Source organism: Nyctereutes procyonoides, unplaced genomic scaffold, assembly GCF_905146905.1.
Source record: "Nyctereutes procyonoides isolate TBG_1078 unplaced genomic scaffold, NYPRO_anot_genome, whole genome shotgun sequence".
Classification (NCBI taxonomy): domain Eukaryota; kingdom Metazoa; phylum Chordata; class Mammalia; order Carnivora; family Canidae; genus Nyctereutes; species Nyctereutes procyonoides.
Window position 1 is genome coordinate 12,158,509 of NW_026575048.1, and position 15,844 is coordinate 12,174,352.

At 49.4% G+C, this 15,844-nt stretch overlaps 1 protein-coding gene across 4 annotated transcripts in view; it reads right to left on the minus strand.

The window, feature by feature from the left end:
• CYRIA (CYFIP related Rac1 interactor A) overlaps positions 1–15,844 on the minus strand; it is a 100,057-nt gene that overhangs the window by 56,879 nt on the left and 27,334 nt on the right. For 3 of the 4 annotated variants that reach the window (XM_055327512.1, XM_055327513.1, XM_055327516.1), the window contains exon 2: positions 1,687–1,713. The gene's annotated coding sequence lies outside the window, so the exon portion shown is untranslated. Of the gene's footprint in view, positions 1–1,686; positions 1,714–9,131; positions 9,195–15,844 lie in introns of those variants that run through there. The other variant, XM_055327515.1, reaches the window with a different exon arrangement.

Genomic DNA, 15,844 nt, shown 5'->3' on the forward strand with positions numbered 1-15,844 from the left:
AAAGGGAATGCAAGTCATGTTACTTTGACAGGCCATATCCTGTTCTCTTCTAGAAATAACACATTTTTAAGGAAAACACAGAGAATACACCAGAATTACACATTACCAGGGCTCTAAGAAATTGGTGCAATAACCTGATAACCTTGTGTAATGCTTTCGTTTTGTGGTTGGGGAAACTGAGCCTCAGCAGCAAACAGCCTCATTCAAGGATTCAGCAACTTGGAGAAATAACATTGGAATATGTCTCTGACTCTCTGGCCTTTGGAATTTTTTAAAAAGCAGTTTCATGGTCAGGCTGACTTCTCAAACAAGTGGTCACTGACCCTGAATGGGAAGTCTGTTTTGTTTTTTTGTTTTTTTTTAAATACAATTTTTCAAAAAAGGAGGAGAGATTTTTTTCCAGATTGCTGTTCTTGTAGTTTTGCCCCTGGGAGCTAAATTAGTGAAACAGTCTATCTCAGGCATGTGGTTGGGATTGTTCTATTTCTCATCAGAAAAAATATCATTATAGAATAGGGGGCCCCATGAGCACGGTAGTGGGTGGGCTTTGCTTTTCAGTGATTTGTGTCCAGCCAGTAGATCTCTTTGTCTGTCTTTTCTCTCTGTCTCTCTCTTTCTCTCTCTCTGTCTCCGGAAAACACAGTAACAGATATGGATCCTCCTCCCAGGGGTATCATTTATTATGTGATTTTTCTGGCTACTATATATTTGAACAGTCACTCCTCTGCACAGAAAACCAAAACCCAAAAGGGGATCTCACATATATTAAGCAAATCAGGTCCACCAGGCACACCATCTGAGTCTTACAGATACATTTTCCTGATCTGTCCTCAAAAACTCCCCATGAGGTACCCTTAACTCCATTTTTCCAAATGTTTAGGGAACCGAGTTTCAAAGAACTAGCATGATCTGCAGAGTCATAAAGAGAATAAAGTGCAGAACCAGAAATAAACTCCCATCTAGCTGCCACACTGGTGTTTTGTCCATCTAAACCAGATTTTAGTTATTTGGCCAAAACACTAGCGGTTGTCTTATTTTTCCAGTGTTTTCGCTTGAATGCAGGAGAAAGTTCTTTGGAAACTATGAATTCTCTTAAGGACATGAAGGATTATTCTTGATAGATTCTCTTTCAGACGGCGTGCTCCAAAGGCCATGCTTCCTGCTGTGCTCCCAGCAGAGGTTCCAGTGCCCCAGAGAAGCTGAGCCTGGCACTGGTTCCCAGTGGAGAGAGAGAGAGGGCCCATCAGGAAATCATGATTATCTACGCTCTGGGCTTTGTTCCTGTTCTCAGACAACAAGGGACATGGCTGGAGAGCCGGGCTGGGCTGGCGGGTGGAGAAAGAGGAAGAAAAAACAGGAAGTGGAGGGGGGGGGGGGACGAGGAAGGAAGGAAATGATATGGAAAACACAGCAACTCTCAAAAGTCCTTGGCCCCATGAGAAAGTGAATTCTGAGCCCACGTTTATGGGGCTGGCCCTGCGTTTTGGGAAACCAGGTCGCGGAGGCAGAGGGGGAAAGAGATTAGTTTCTGATGGATTTAGGGTTGTGTTTGTAAATTCCCATCCCAGGGCACAGCCTGAAGAGAGGGTGCCCTGACACAGGGGCTGTTTCCTATAAGTTTGGGTCTAGACAGTCAAGAAGGTGAATTTCCGATGAAGGATCCTGGGGTAAGATCAAATCTCTTACCTCTTGCCAGATGTGCCACAGAAGGACCTGGAAACGAGAGAGAAGAGGTTGAAATAATCAGGTATTGGGGGCACTATCCCAAACCCACTGCTTTTTCTCCCAAACATCCTCAAAATTATAATCCATGGTCAGTGTATATGATAGGGACATGATTCTCCCACTGAGGCCCGGCAAGACCCCCGCCTTTTTCCACCACAAGGCCAAGAGGGGCAGGCCAGTAGAATGCTGAGTCTTTGCAAGACTATGACTCTCTGGTACTTCCAGAATGTTCTCCTACTCATGTTGTCCCCTCTGCTTATTTAGAGATGCTCTCAAAAAAGTCAGGATGAAGGACTCAGTCACCTGGTTACGTTGAACACCCACAACTACACAGATAGCTAACCCTAATCAGAAACTCATCATGCCTCAGTGCTAGTATCATTAACATGTTCCAGCCTCCTGATGGGGACCAGGGCAGGTAAGGTGAAGCCCTCTGACAGGCCAGCCCAGTCTCTAACAAAACACACAATTCCCTCCCCAGAGCAGTGGTCAAAGCTTCTGGAGAGTTTTGATGACACCATCCTGGCTCTGGTCCACAGACCAGCATTTAAGAAACTTATCGTTTCTGGCCCTAAGCACACTCCACCTCCTTTTAGAGTCCCTCCAGGGTCACAGAGGTCCTCCCAGGGAGCGGCTCGCACTGAGGATCTGTCCTTGATTCTGTAAATTACTCCCCCACCATCCAAACAAACACAGAACAACACAAAGTAAGCATATCTTTGAGAGGAGTCCAAGCTTTTTGAAGTGATGGCTGGTAGTTTCCTGTCTGAGTCACCCACGGGCCAGATGTCCCTCAGAGAGAACAGAGGTCAGGCAAGGAAGGACACTTACAACTCCCATCTCAGGTCCCCACGGGCAGCATGGACCGTGGCCGGAGCTGTGGCCACAGTCCCTCTGCTCCATCTGAGACCATCAGGAGTCTTCACTTCTGCACACCCGGCAGCCAACAGAACACTTTCCAATATCTCATTTTGGGTCACTTTTTAGAGGGGTGATTACCCCCATTTTGAAAATGGGCACCTGGCTGGCTCAGTGGTTTAGTGTCAGCCTTTGGCTCAGATTGTGATCCCGGGGTCCTGGGATCGAATCCCACATAGGACTCCCCGAAGGGAGCCTGCTCCTTCCTCTGCCTATGTCCCTCCTTCTCTCTCTGTGTCTCTCATGAATAAATAAATAAAATCTTAAAAAAAAAAAGAAAGAAAATGGGAAAGCTGAAATCAAGAGACATGAAATGACTTATCCAGGGTCACACCACAGAACTGGGACTCCAACAGGCATCTCTTGACCTCTGGTCTAGCAACCTGTGACATTTTCTCTATGTCATGTGTCTCTGCCCCGTTCAATGGAGGCACGGAGAGCTCAGAACAGCTGTGTGTCTTCCACTTTTGAAAGGCTCCAGAAGTGGAAGGGTAGGGTAGTGACAAACCAAAGAGAAGGCAGAGAGACGGTGAGAAGCATGGGTGAGACCCATTCCCAGCCCCAGGCTGAGCAAGTGGGGACACTAAAGCCCTCCGTGGGAATGTGCTGCCTAGAGTCCCAGCTAACCAGCAGCAGAGCCTGGACTCTGAGTCAGGAGACCTCCCTGCAGCCTCCTTCCTGCATCAGCAAGAGCACTTGCCGACAGGAAGAAATCCAAACAGGCAGGATTCTCCATAATAAAAATAGCTCCCATTCAGCAGGTACCTACTGGGCACCAGGCCTTGTCAAGCTCAGTGACTCCTGAGACCTCCCAGCAACCACACGAGGGAGGCATGATTCTTGCCCCTTTTTACAGATAAGGAGCCTGACGTGCTCCTCAGAGGTTCTCAGCTTTGGAGTGGGAGGGAGAGCTGAGAGATTTCAGCTCAGGCAATCTGGGTGGAGTTCCCACTCTCAACCACTAGGTAACCACCCTTTTCAGAGCAATCACATAAAAGAACAAGAAAAAAAAAAAAAGAAAGAAAAGAAAGAAAGGGTGAGGCATGCAGAAAGGCAAATTCGTGGAAAGAGGCAAGGAATAAGGTAAGGATGCTGGGAACAGAAAACATCTTCATTCAAGAGGCAGAGGAAGGGGGCACCTGGGTGGCTCAGTGGTTGAGCATCTGCCTTTGGCTCAGGGTGTGATCTCTGGGTCCAGGCACCAAGTTCCACATTGGGTTCCCCACAAGGAGCCTGCTTCTCCCTCTGCCTGTGTCTCTGCCTCTCTCTGTCTCATGAATAAATAAATAAAATCTTAAAAAAAAAAAAAAAAAAAAAAAAAAGAGGCAGAGGAAGGGAGGAAACTCCCCAGGCAGAGATGATTGAACTCACAGCCCACAGGAATCTGGCTCCTGCCCCCTCTTGTGTGGCATCCCCTTCCACCCCGCCCCCCTATTCCCCCAGTCACCCAGCACCAGTAAATGGCATTCTGGCTTTGGTGTTTATTGGTGTTTATACAGCTCTGTTCACGAGAGGAGGAAGTAGGCAGGGCCGAGGAGGGCCAGGAATGGGAGAGTCATGAGGGAGGGTGGAAGGGATGACGGTATCTTGGGAACCCGTTTCCCATGTCACAGAGGGATGGACCCACCGGGCAGGAAGGCAAGTGAGACGCTGCCACAAGTCCTCCCCTCGAACAGGGCACACACTCCCAGGGGCACTAGGTTCTGGGGATGCTACTTGTTTTTGGCCTCACAAGGACCTGGGGAGCAGGGCAGGACAGGGATCATCCCTCACCATGTCACAGATGGAGAGACTAAAGCCAAAATAATAATGGTCATGAGATAATAATAATAATAATAATAATAATAATAATAGCAATGCCATATGTTGACAGCTCATTATGTGTCAAGAAATAAGCCAGATGCTTGACGTACATTATTTCATAATGACACCACCCGTTGAGGTCTGTATGATTATTCTCAATTTACAGTCGAGATAAGCTATGTGATTTCCTCAAGGTCAAAAAGCCAGCGAGCTATGAGAAAGAATCTAAACCGCTACCTATTTGACATGACTCATGATTTCACCTAGAAGCCACATGTGCCATGAGACGGTGATGTGCCTCAGCCACTGTGGTACAGTGGCGCTAACCCACAACCAGCTTTAGAGCCGCCGAAGCATGCGGGTACAGGTTTTTATTTAAACATATTATCCATACCAAGTGCACATACAAGGTGATGTACAATTAGGGTGACCACGTGATTTATCAGCCAAACCCAGATCCTTCTGAGAGTGAAAAGGGGGATATTAATGATGCCTCTGGGACAACAGACATAAAGCAGGACTGTCCCAGGCACACAAGACATATGGTCCACCCGAATATACTCCCGAGCCCCGTGGGGCTGGTTATTTTTACGGCTAGTTGTGCTGGACTCTCCTGGGTGACCCCCTGCTTTCTAACCCACGCAAATGCCCCTTTGCAACCATTCACTCTCCTTTGCTCAGCAGAATGCCTTCTCAAGCTGCTGGGCTCGTAGGCCTTACATATAAAACAGGCTGATGTAACCCAATTATAAAGCAGTCATGCTACGATTCAAGAAGCAAGGCGTGACGAGTTTTAGCAATCTATTTTAAAAGGACCGTTGGGTTCCTTGTGGTCTCCCACCCAGAACCTGAATGTGTAGCTGTTCTGATAACCAGCTAGTGCCCCAAATGGGAGGGCTCAGTGGCTCTCCTCTCCAGGGCAGCCTAAGGCAGCTGGACGGACAACCAGTGTGGGAGCAGCCACCCAGACTCACTGGAGAAACTGAGGTCCAGGGACAGGGCACAAGAGCCTCTTCCTCGGGGGCAGCATTGCCACAACAAGCCTGCCTTTCTCCATGGCCAGCAGGCACTGAGCCTGCCCCGGGAGGTGCCGAGCGGGAGCCTTTGGCCAGGGATCTGGCCCGAGGAGGAAGGAGGCAGCGCTTGCGGCCTGCTTTTAAATTTCACTCTTTCCCTAAGAATCTGCCTGCTTAGGAATCAGGCCAAGAGGAAAAAGAACCTGCTGCTCTTTCGAAATGAGGCACTGAGCCTTGAATCAGACTCCTACATCAATGCAGGTAAAGGGAAACATTAATGAGAGACAACAGGCCCTAGTGGGTTCTCTGAAGAGGCTGTTTCAGGCATTCGTTTAATCAAGGAACATCACAGCACTCGTAGGCCAGTGATTTCTGACAGTTCTAGAGAAGCTCACTGGGCTCAGGAAGTCTACCCATACCTGAAGGGGCTCTCGGAGGCACCAGCCGCAGGCCTCATCCTACAGTAGCTCGCACAGCAACACCTGTTACCTGCTTCTTGTAGGAACTTCTGCATGTGGTGCTGTTTGATGAATAAGTGAGACCCTTCTTTCTGAATCAGGTCACATTCACAGGTTGTGGGGGTTAGGGCATAGACTTTTGGGGGGGAGCACCAGTAAACCCACTCCTGCCATCAGTATTATCATTACTAGGATCAATATGATTGTTAATGACATTTAGGGGATCCCTGAGTTCTAGAGAAGGGGAGGGACTCATCTAATGCCGCCAAGCAGGTAGGTAGGTGGGAAAAGCCAGGACTGGACACAGTTCTCCAGACTGATTCTGGTTTCCTGCATTTTGGCATGTAGCCTCTTGTGCTGGGAACCCAACTTGGGAACAGCCCAGAGTCCAGATGGTGATGGCCCAGAGTGTCTGGGCTCAGGCAATCCCAGACGGTCAGGGGTCAAAGAGCGGATGTTGGTGGGGGGACAAACGCATGGCACTGCTCTGTGCCATGCACCCACTATGTGCCAGCGGCCGTGTGGCACATCGCATGGCCCTCCTGGACATGGCCAGACTCCCCCAGCCTCATCACGCAGATAATGACCAGGAGAGCAATGCCAAGAGGCTGAGGGAGCAGCTGAGGCTGGTGACGGTGAGCAGGGGCAGGCCACACCTCAGAGCCCAGGTTCAACGTCTAACACTGCGTGCTACAGCTCACAGCTGGAGTTCTTGACATAAGGCGCGAAGGCCAAAGCCAGGGGCAGGCAGTTGCAGAACAGGACAGGGGCCCAGGCCTCTACTACGGAGCTCACATCTGTTCCATGTCCTGGGGTCGTGGCTTAACACCTGCGTGACATCTCTGCCACACCCAAAATGCCATAAGGTAAGTGCCCCCATGTGGATGGCAGGAGGACACCAGCTTAACTGGCTGGACTCCCCAGAAGGAGGGCACTGGGTGGGATGAGCCCTGGGTGTTACACTATGGGTTGGCAAATTGAATTGAAATAAAATATTAAAAAATGAAAACTCTGCCCAGTTTTTCAAGAAGTCCCCATCTCACTCTCCGAACTCCACTCCCTCAGCGACTCCCTCCTCTTTGAGAAGGTATTTTACAGTGTTGGTCAACCAGAGGTCCTCCTCTGGGGTGGGTGGTGGTGAGGGGGGTGGGGAGACAGTTTTGAAACAAAGGAGCCAGCGTCTTCTCCCTGACAACCCTGAGCATCAGTATAATTAAATCCCACACAACAGGGGCACCTGGGTGGCTCAGTGGATGGGCGTCTGCCTTTGGCTCAGGTCGTGATCCCAGGGTCCTGAGATCGAGTCCCGCATCAGGGTCCCCGCATGCAGCCTGCTTCTCCCTCTGCCTGTGTCTCTGCCTCTGCCTCTGTGTCTCTCGCAAATCAATAAATAAAATCCTTAAAAAATAAAAATAAAAAATAAATCCCAGACAACAGGGGAACGTTCATCTCCCCTCCTCCTTTCCTGGGCTGCACCCATAGGATTGTTGCTTTTCCGGAGGGAAAGAGGCACAACATAGCAGGTCTGAGGCATCAGCAGCTGACATCTGCCTTGTCTCCACAGGCAGGGAGCAGTAAGACGGAGACAAACATTCCAGCCTGTAGAGGCCGTGCCCGGCCGTCACCAGGAACACAAGCCGGGAGGATGCCTTGAAGTAGCAGGAACGCTTTACAGAGGTCAAGGAAACCTAGGTCTGCTCCCAACTTGGCCGTGGCTGGGCTGTGTGACCTTTGCTTAGTCACTTCTTATCTCTGATCTTCAGATGGAAAGTCTATTAAACGCAGATCTTGCAGCAATATACACCAGCAGCCTCTCTGGGCCACTTTGAAGATCAAATGAGCTTCCTCTTCTAAAGTATCAAAGGGACTTTATGCTCATGTTTTCTTTCTGCCACTGGACAGGGAGTTGGTTAAGAGGAGGGGCATGTCTTACTTATCTTTATAGGGTAGTTATAGCTATTGTTAACTAGCCCAAGGTCCCGCACAAGTGGCGAGTATTGATGGCTGGATTTGTAAACTTTGGCTTCCTTGAAGGCTCAGTGTGGCTGGGGAAGAATGGAAGAGGGAGCGGAGACGGTAGGAAAAGAGACAGGTGTCAAGCTGTGAAGGACTTTACCCGCACTGGCGCTTCCCGTGATTCTGACAGTGAGCTAGTACATCAAACACTTTTGTAAGTGTTAGTGGGAGGATGGAGCTGTGGCAAGAGCCCAGGGTCTTGAGTCCATCAGTTGTGAACTAGAACTTCTTTGCACCTTACCGCACCCCCACCCCATCCATTTCAGGGTTGTTAGGGTTTCCCAACATTAAAAGTGACCAATGCTGCACTTGGCCCCTATGTGAACTTTAGCAAATATAACTGCTCCTAAATCAGTGGGCAAAGCTGACCTACACGATGAGAGTAGTGACTCTCATCTCAAATGACTGCTATGAAGTTCAAGGCCAGGGCTGCCCAGGAGGAGGAAACTAAGAAATGGTGCCATGGCCAGATTGCACTGAGCCCAATGTGAAAGCCAATCCGGCTGGAGTCATTTGCTGTCCAAGACTGTGGCGTGCTCTAGCATTCTGTGCCAACATCTGCAGCACTCATGCTCCCAAAGCCACACGAGTCTCCCACGGCCAACGCCATCCGAGTGTCACAAACCACCTGTGAGCTTCCCACCAGCCCCTGGCCTACAACAACGGGGGGCACTTTTTAGGCAGCTTATATTGGGTGTTTTAATAGAGACGGCACCTATGCCATGGGACCAGAGGGTTGAGAAGCTGGTGGACTGGGCTCCAGTCTCTGCTTTGACCCCAAATCTCAGAGGCACTGGGCAAGTCATTCACTGCCACCTGCATAATGAAGAGGTCCTTGGAACTTGGGAAAGCCCATCAATGGATCCCATCAATGGACTAAGAGCCTAACCTAGGATATGCACTGCCATACGTGAAAGTGAGCTTCTCACTAGGCAGGCCTCTGCTAGAATGCCATGCAAATGGATCCCCTCCTGTAGAATGGCCCGATCCAAACCCAACAGGGATACGCCGAGGTCTAGAAGGTGTCTGCTTTCTGTCCTTGTCCTACCATTTGGAGACAGTGTAACGTGGAGTATCATTTCCCTTCTGAGCCTGTTTACTCACATGAGCCTCAGAGCTTATGTTCCCTAGCTCGTGCCACTTCCCAGCAAACGCAGCTTCCTGACATTTCACCAGAAGCCCAAATCTCATTTACCTTGGGTGCTGCAAGGCTGGCCGGCCTTCCTTCGCCTTGTGGACAGGGACAGACACATTTTCTTGAAACTGGCACGTGAGAAAACGGGGCATTTCCATCCTCCTTAGCAGGGGTAGAGACTCAGAGTCAACACCAGGATGAATGATTGAGGACATACCTGTGACAGCTGGGAGGCGGCTTATCTCGGGGGACAGTGGTCACCCTGGCCTAGGCAGACAAATACTGGGGACTGCACTCACACAACAGCACACAGCTGCTCCCTTCCTGGGCCCCTGCTGCAAGGCGAATCAGGAGTCATATGTCAGCATTCAGCGTGGCGTTCATCCTCAGGACTCAGAGGGACTGTGCCTTCCCCTGCAGTGGGTGCACCCCCTCATCAGGGTCCCAGGCACCCCATATCTCACTGAGGCAAAACAGCAAGTGAGACCAACAGACAGGAGAATGCCTGCAATCCAAGCTCCTTGGAAGCTGACCACAAGAAAATGCACTTTCCCTGTGACGCCCACCCCCTTCGAACAGAATCCACTTTCCGAAGCCTAGCATTCAAGTTGCTCCGTCAACAAGTCCTTTGCATAAATTCTCAGTTTAAGCCCAATGTGATTTACTGCAGTTTCATGTTTTCTTGCCCTGTTCTGCAGCCTTAGACTTATACCTCCATACATCTCCATCCTTCTAAATCAGCAGCCTCATCCTTCTAATCTAAGGCCTCACCTCCTCCAGGAAGTCTTCTCAGATACTCTTCTGATCTCTCCTTTCTCTGAACTCTTGTAACATTTTCCGTCTATGCCACTCAGCCTTCATGCTTGTGGGTTGCTTCATCACTTTTTGACTGGACTGTTGAACCACCCCCTATCTGGTTTCATCCTGCCTGGACTCCGGCCCTGTGCTCTGCAGAGAGAACTTTCTAAAGCACACTTCCGATGACGTGTCTTCTCTTCAAGCACTTCCCACAGGCTTCAGGATAAAATCCAAATGCCACATCATGCTCCCACCCTTCCCGTGGGGCTACCCACATTCTAGTCACACTGAACTACTTCCCAAGGTTATGTAATGAGGTGGTACCAGAGTTGGGATGAGAACCCAGGTCTTTTGATAACCAGCTGAGGGTTCTTCCCACAGTCCAGCTCCCCCCGGTCTAAGGCTGGACCAAAGAGAAGGAGATACAGCACTGACCCATGGCCAAGGTGAAAAAGCCAAGTCCTTAGGCCTGATGAGCTTATACTATTACGACAACCAGCCAATCCTTCAAGCAACTGAGTGGGTGAGCACACCCCTGAGGCTCCAGGCATAAGCTAGTTCTCCTTTCACAGGTGTAGAAACTGAGGCTTACGGAAGTCAAAGTTCATATCTGGCCTAAAACTCCAGCTAAAATCCTACTTCCACCCTCCAGAATGGTTAAGTCCAATAACCCTGTGGTCATCACTACCTTGTGCCTCCGGGTACCTCGCACTCAATATGACTGATGCTGACCAACAGCCCTTAGACCCTGCTCAGGACTTGATTCTATCCAGGAGCTCCTACTGATGAGCTCCATGAGGTTTCTGCTCTAAGACCACAGTTGTCCTGCTCCTGCAGCCCCTTAGGTGAAAAGATTGTGAAACCAAATGGTGATTTACTAGGAGAGGGAGAAATTTTTACTCTAATTGTTCTGTACTGTACCAAAGAGGTGATCGAAGCCCTTCACCAGGCTATTGCTTCCCCATGGCATCTCCCAGTATATCTACTGATGGGGAAGTGGGAATGGGGTGGAAGCACATGGCCTAAAAGAAAGCAAGGGCCCAGTGGCATCCTGAAGCCAGAAGGCACCAGCCAACCAGAGCCAATTATATCTGTCTTCTCCCAACTTCTGGTTCAGGGATGTCTTTTGAGAAGAAACCAGCCATGATGGGAATGAATACTTGAACCATGAAATTGGCAACCACTCCTAATCAGGTTTGTTTTTCCTGGAGAATCAGTTATTAAACATTTACCAGCACACTATTAAATGGATCCATAAGAAGGACGCTGGGTTGGGATGACAGGAGGCTTAAATTACAACTTTAGCTCTTTCCCAGACTCACTGATAGGCAAGTCTTCCCTTCCTGGCCCTTAATTACATTAGCTATAAAAGGAGAGCAACAAAATCCTTACGTATAACTATGTACACAAAGACAAGGGACATAAGGGTATCTTGGTAAATGTGAAGTCTGTGGACGTATTTGGCTGTCACAACTGGAGTGTGTGTCGTGCTACCGGCATCCAGTGTAGAAGCCTGGGATGCCGCTAAACATCCCACAAAGCAATCGGAGAGTCTCCCACAATAATGACTTAATTTGCCCAAAATGTCAGTAGTGCTGAAGTTGAAAAGCCCCGACGTTAGATATCCAAACACAGTGGCCCATTCAAGTTCCCTAAACACAGTGGCATCCGGGAGAAAAATTAAGGGGACCTGGGTCAGTCTGCAGGAACCCTAGACAGCCGATGGGTACGCAACATTGCGATGCAGGCCACAGCGAGAGAAGACAAGGACAAGACATGGTGCCAGGCACACAGTACATGCTCACTCATGGTTTGTGGGAAAAGCACATGGCTCTGAAACCAGGATGTGCTCTTTCCAGAAAGCTCACACTCCAGTGTGCACAACCGCCCCCCCTCCGCAAGGTGATGCCAGGTGGGAGAATGTAACTTATACAATTTCACCTCCTCTGGGAGGGAAATGGTGTCCAGTTCCAGCCCTGGAGACTCCGGTTAGACAAATAATCACCAGTCTGGCAATCGCAGGAGCAGCAGCAGCAGCAGCAGCAGCGGTCAGAAGAGCAACTTGATTAAAGTCGCTTCCTAATAGGAGTTGAAACATCTTGAAAGGTGAGGTTTTCAGGCCTCCTCTGGGGAGGCAATTGTTAAAAACACACAACAGGCAGCCTTGCCTTCCCCACCTTCAGAAACCACTTTTTTAAGACAATCCTTTTATTCTTTGTACCACGTGGGATGGCAAATGCATTTAGCACAGGCCACCCGAGGCGGAAAGAGCGTTGGGGAAGAACTACTCCAGGCCTACAGCGGCCGCAACCCAAGCAGCCGGGGCGGGACGTCAGCTGTCCCCAGGCCTTGGGGACCAACGCTTAGCCACGAGCCCCTCCTGGAAGTCCCCTGACTCCCTGTCCCAGGCCTGAGACAGGCGGCCGATCTCTCAGGGCCTTGGTGGCAGGACAGAGGACCTCCCTCCGTGCCTCCCCGATGATCTGCATCTGACCACAAACCATCCGACTCACAGAGCCCTTTAATTAAAAGCCCAAGGGTTTCGAGCTAATTCTAGTTGTGGCAGGACCCAGTGGCTTCCCAGGCACCAGAGCTGCGAGCAGAATAATGAGGGTAATTTGGCCCTTCCTGGTCTGTGAATGACAACTCACTCAACTATAAATTAGACTCACAGGATGCCAGAGCTGGAGGCCACCTGGGCAACTGTCCGGCGTCCCCCTGGGCCTTGTGGCCCAGGAGCCCGGGGTCCAGGGACGAGGTGGGCCACCCCAGGCCCGCTGCCATTTCATCCTGACTTTCATTCAGAAGCCTTATTTTATTTTATTTTATTTTTTCCCCAAGTGCCCAGAAACTGCTCTTGTTCAGATCTCTGCACTGAACTCTGAGGCTGCTTGGAGCTGAGGAACACGCTGGTTACAATCCAGACACAATTCACAGATGGGAGAACAGCTTCAGGGAAAGAAATTTCAAAACCACTTACTGAGAACCAGCTCTGCCCTTGGCTGAGCACGGCCCTTTCCACCCCTCATCTCTCGTTCATGTCTCACATCCACACCCTGGCAACACGGGTCTCATTAGGCCCGCAATGGACATAAGGCAACCCCACCTAAGAGAAATAAGAGCCCAGACAAGCTAGTGGTTGTTTATTATTATTATTATTATTATTATTATTATTATGATGCTTATGCCTTCAACAGATTCTTTCCTTTTTTTTTTTTTTTTACTTTAAAGTTGTAATCCCTAAAGCAACAATATGAGGCCTTACTTCTTCAGCAATGATAAGAATCATTTTGGTATATTTTTAATCATCTGATTCATTGGATTGGAAACTGGACTTTTTCATACTACTAATGCTCAATATTTTTGAATATCCTTTATGTACCAAATACTTTATAAAATAATCTCGTTACTAAAAAATAGCTTCATACAGCACTCGCCCTCATTTTACTGAGACAGATACGAAGGCTCAGAGCCTTTAGTGATCACACGGATCACCCATTAATGAAAGAAGTGGGATTCTTTTTAGCAGATCTTTTTTTTTTAAGATTTTATTTATTTATTCATGAGAGACACACACAGAGAGAGAGAGAGAGAGAGAGAGAGAGAGGCAGAGACACAGGCAGAGCGAGAAGCAAGCTCCATGCAAGGAGCCTGACATGGGTGGGACTCGATCCCAGGTCTCCAGGATCAGGCCCTGGGCTAGAGGTGGCGCTAAACCACTGAGCTATCTGGGCTGCCCTTGAAGTGGGATTCTCATGCAGGACTGTCTGAACCCTGTATTCCTTCGATCCTAACGGCCTACTTCTCCCCCAGTGACTTTGTTGACTCAGTGCCAGGCCAGACATCACAGATTCTGGAGACCAACCTTCTAAACTGTGTCAGCTGGGCACATACCAAAGGTCTGGGTCAGTGGAGGTGATAAATGGGACGGTAGTGGTGACCCTCATCTTGGGGTCTGAAAGCAATCACACACAGGAATGGGACACAGGATAGTCACCAAGCCCGGCCTGGTGGGCCAACTCCTTGTTTGGGGTGCATGTAGAGGAACAGTGATAGGGACAAAGAATCCCACCAAGCCCTCCCATGCAGCCTACGGCTACCTTCCAGAACTTCTTCCACTCTGGAGATGAAGATTCTGAGGGCCAAGTGTGATGCCTCACTCATGTGTGCTAGTGGCTCCTCAGCTCCCGGAAAAGATACATACGTGAAGTGACAATGAAAATACAGTGTGGGGCAGCCCTGGTGGCACAGCAGTTTAGCGCCGCCTGCAGCCCGGGGTGTGATCCTGGACACCCGGGATCGAGTCCCACATCGGGTTCCCTACATGGAGCCTGCTTCTCCCTCTGCCTGTGTCTCTGTCTCTCTCTCTCTCTCTCTGAGTCTCAAATAAATAAAATCTTTAAAAAAAAAGAAAAGAAAAGAAAATACAGTGTGGCAGTTGCTGCGATGGGAAGCGTGGGCTGATGTGGAAGGACCAGGAATGGAGGCCTAGCCCACACAGTGGGAATCTGGGAGATTAAGGCTTCACAGGAGGGCCTGCCCTGAGTCTGGAATCCACTCGGGACTTAGCCATGGACATGAGGAACGTGGGAAGGAAGGGTGCTCAGGCTCAGGTCACTGTGAGACAGTATGTACAGACAGAAGTGATGAGGCTCAGGAAGTAAGGAACTCCACGAGGTTGGGCATGGCTGAAAATGATGGGGTGCAATGGGCGGGAAGCCTGGGCAAAATCTGAGGCAGGGGTTGAGCCAGAAGACAGAGCACTGGCAAAACCTCATGAAGGAATCTACTCTCCAAATGGGACCTGGATCACAGAGTTCACCTTTCGTTATTTGGCAGTGGCTGGGTGATACCATCAGGTTTGTTTTCTATACCCCGCATGCGTGTGTGTGTGGAGATATGCATATACTTCACTGCTCTAGTTAACAGTGACTGTAGTAACATCTCCACGCCAGCTTTCATCTCTAAAATGCTAAAAACACGGTGTGCCCACCATATCCCAAAGCATAATAAAAGGAGATATTTAATAAAAGGATTATTAAAGGGACACCTGAGTGGCTCAGCGATTGAGCATCTGCCTTCAGCTCAGGTCATGACCCAGGGTCCTGGGATCGAGTCCCGCATCCGGCTCCCTGAAGGGAGACTGCTTCTCCCTCTGCCTGTGTCTCTGCCTCTCTCTCTCTGGGTGTCTCATGTATAAATAAATAAAATATTTAAAAAAAGGATTATTAAAGATTAAAAAAAGATGAGAAGCCTATATAAGGAATAGCTTCTCTTGGGCTGTATAAAGGAGAGCTCAGCAATGTAAAAGACACACTACCCGCTGGCCCCCCTCCCCCCGAAAAATGAATTGGGAGGGACATTATGGGGTGTGGAGCAGAGAAGACCATTTCCTACAGCCACAGGCATTCTTGTCTGGATGTCCTATCAGTCCTGTGCCCAGGGCTTGCATCACGTCCTCAGCGCCTGTGTTCTGGGCTAAAATTTAATCCCTTCGGGAGCTATACGGGGGCAAAAAAGCAAACACCAAACACTTGCCTTTCCTATTTACCCAGGTGATACCTTCCATTTCAGATAGAAGGATTATTTTCATAAAGCCCTTCTTGAATCTTAGAGAATACACAGGTGGGTGAAGCATATCTGATAGTCGGATGATAAAGGGTGGGTGCTGAAATGCCCAGTTCCTGGGTTTCCCCTCTGTCAGCCCCGGCTCTGTGGGTGTCTGATTCTTGCTGGAATCAGACAAGACAAAGCCGGAGCAGGCTGCCCGCCTGAGTACCTGGATGCAGGGCCAATGTGTGCGGGACAAAAGCTGCCTTCCGAAGAGAACAGAGCAGTTTCCAATCACTGCACAATCACCTTTATTAGCATAACATCTCGTGCATTTTGTAAAAACACTTTCCTTTTCCATCTCAGGAAGAAGGCAGAGACAGAAATTGCTGCCACTGAGGGGGGGAAAATGTCTGTAAAATTTA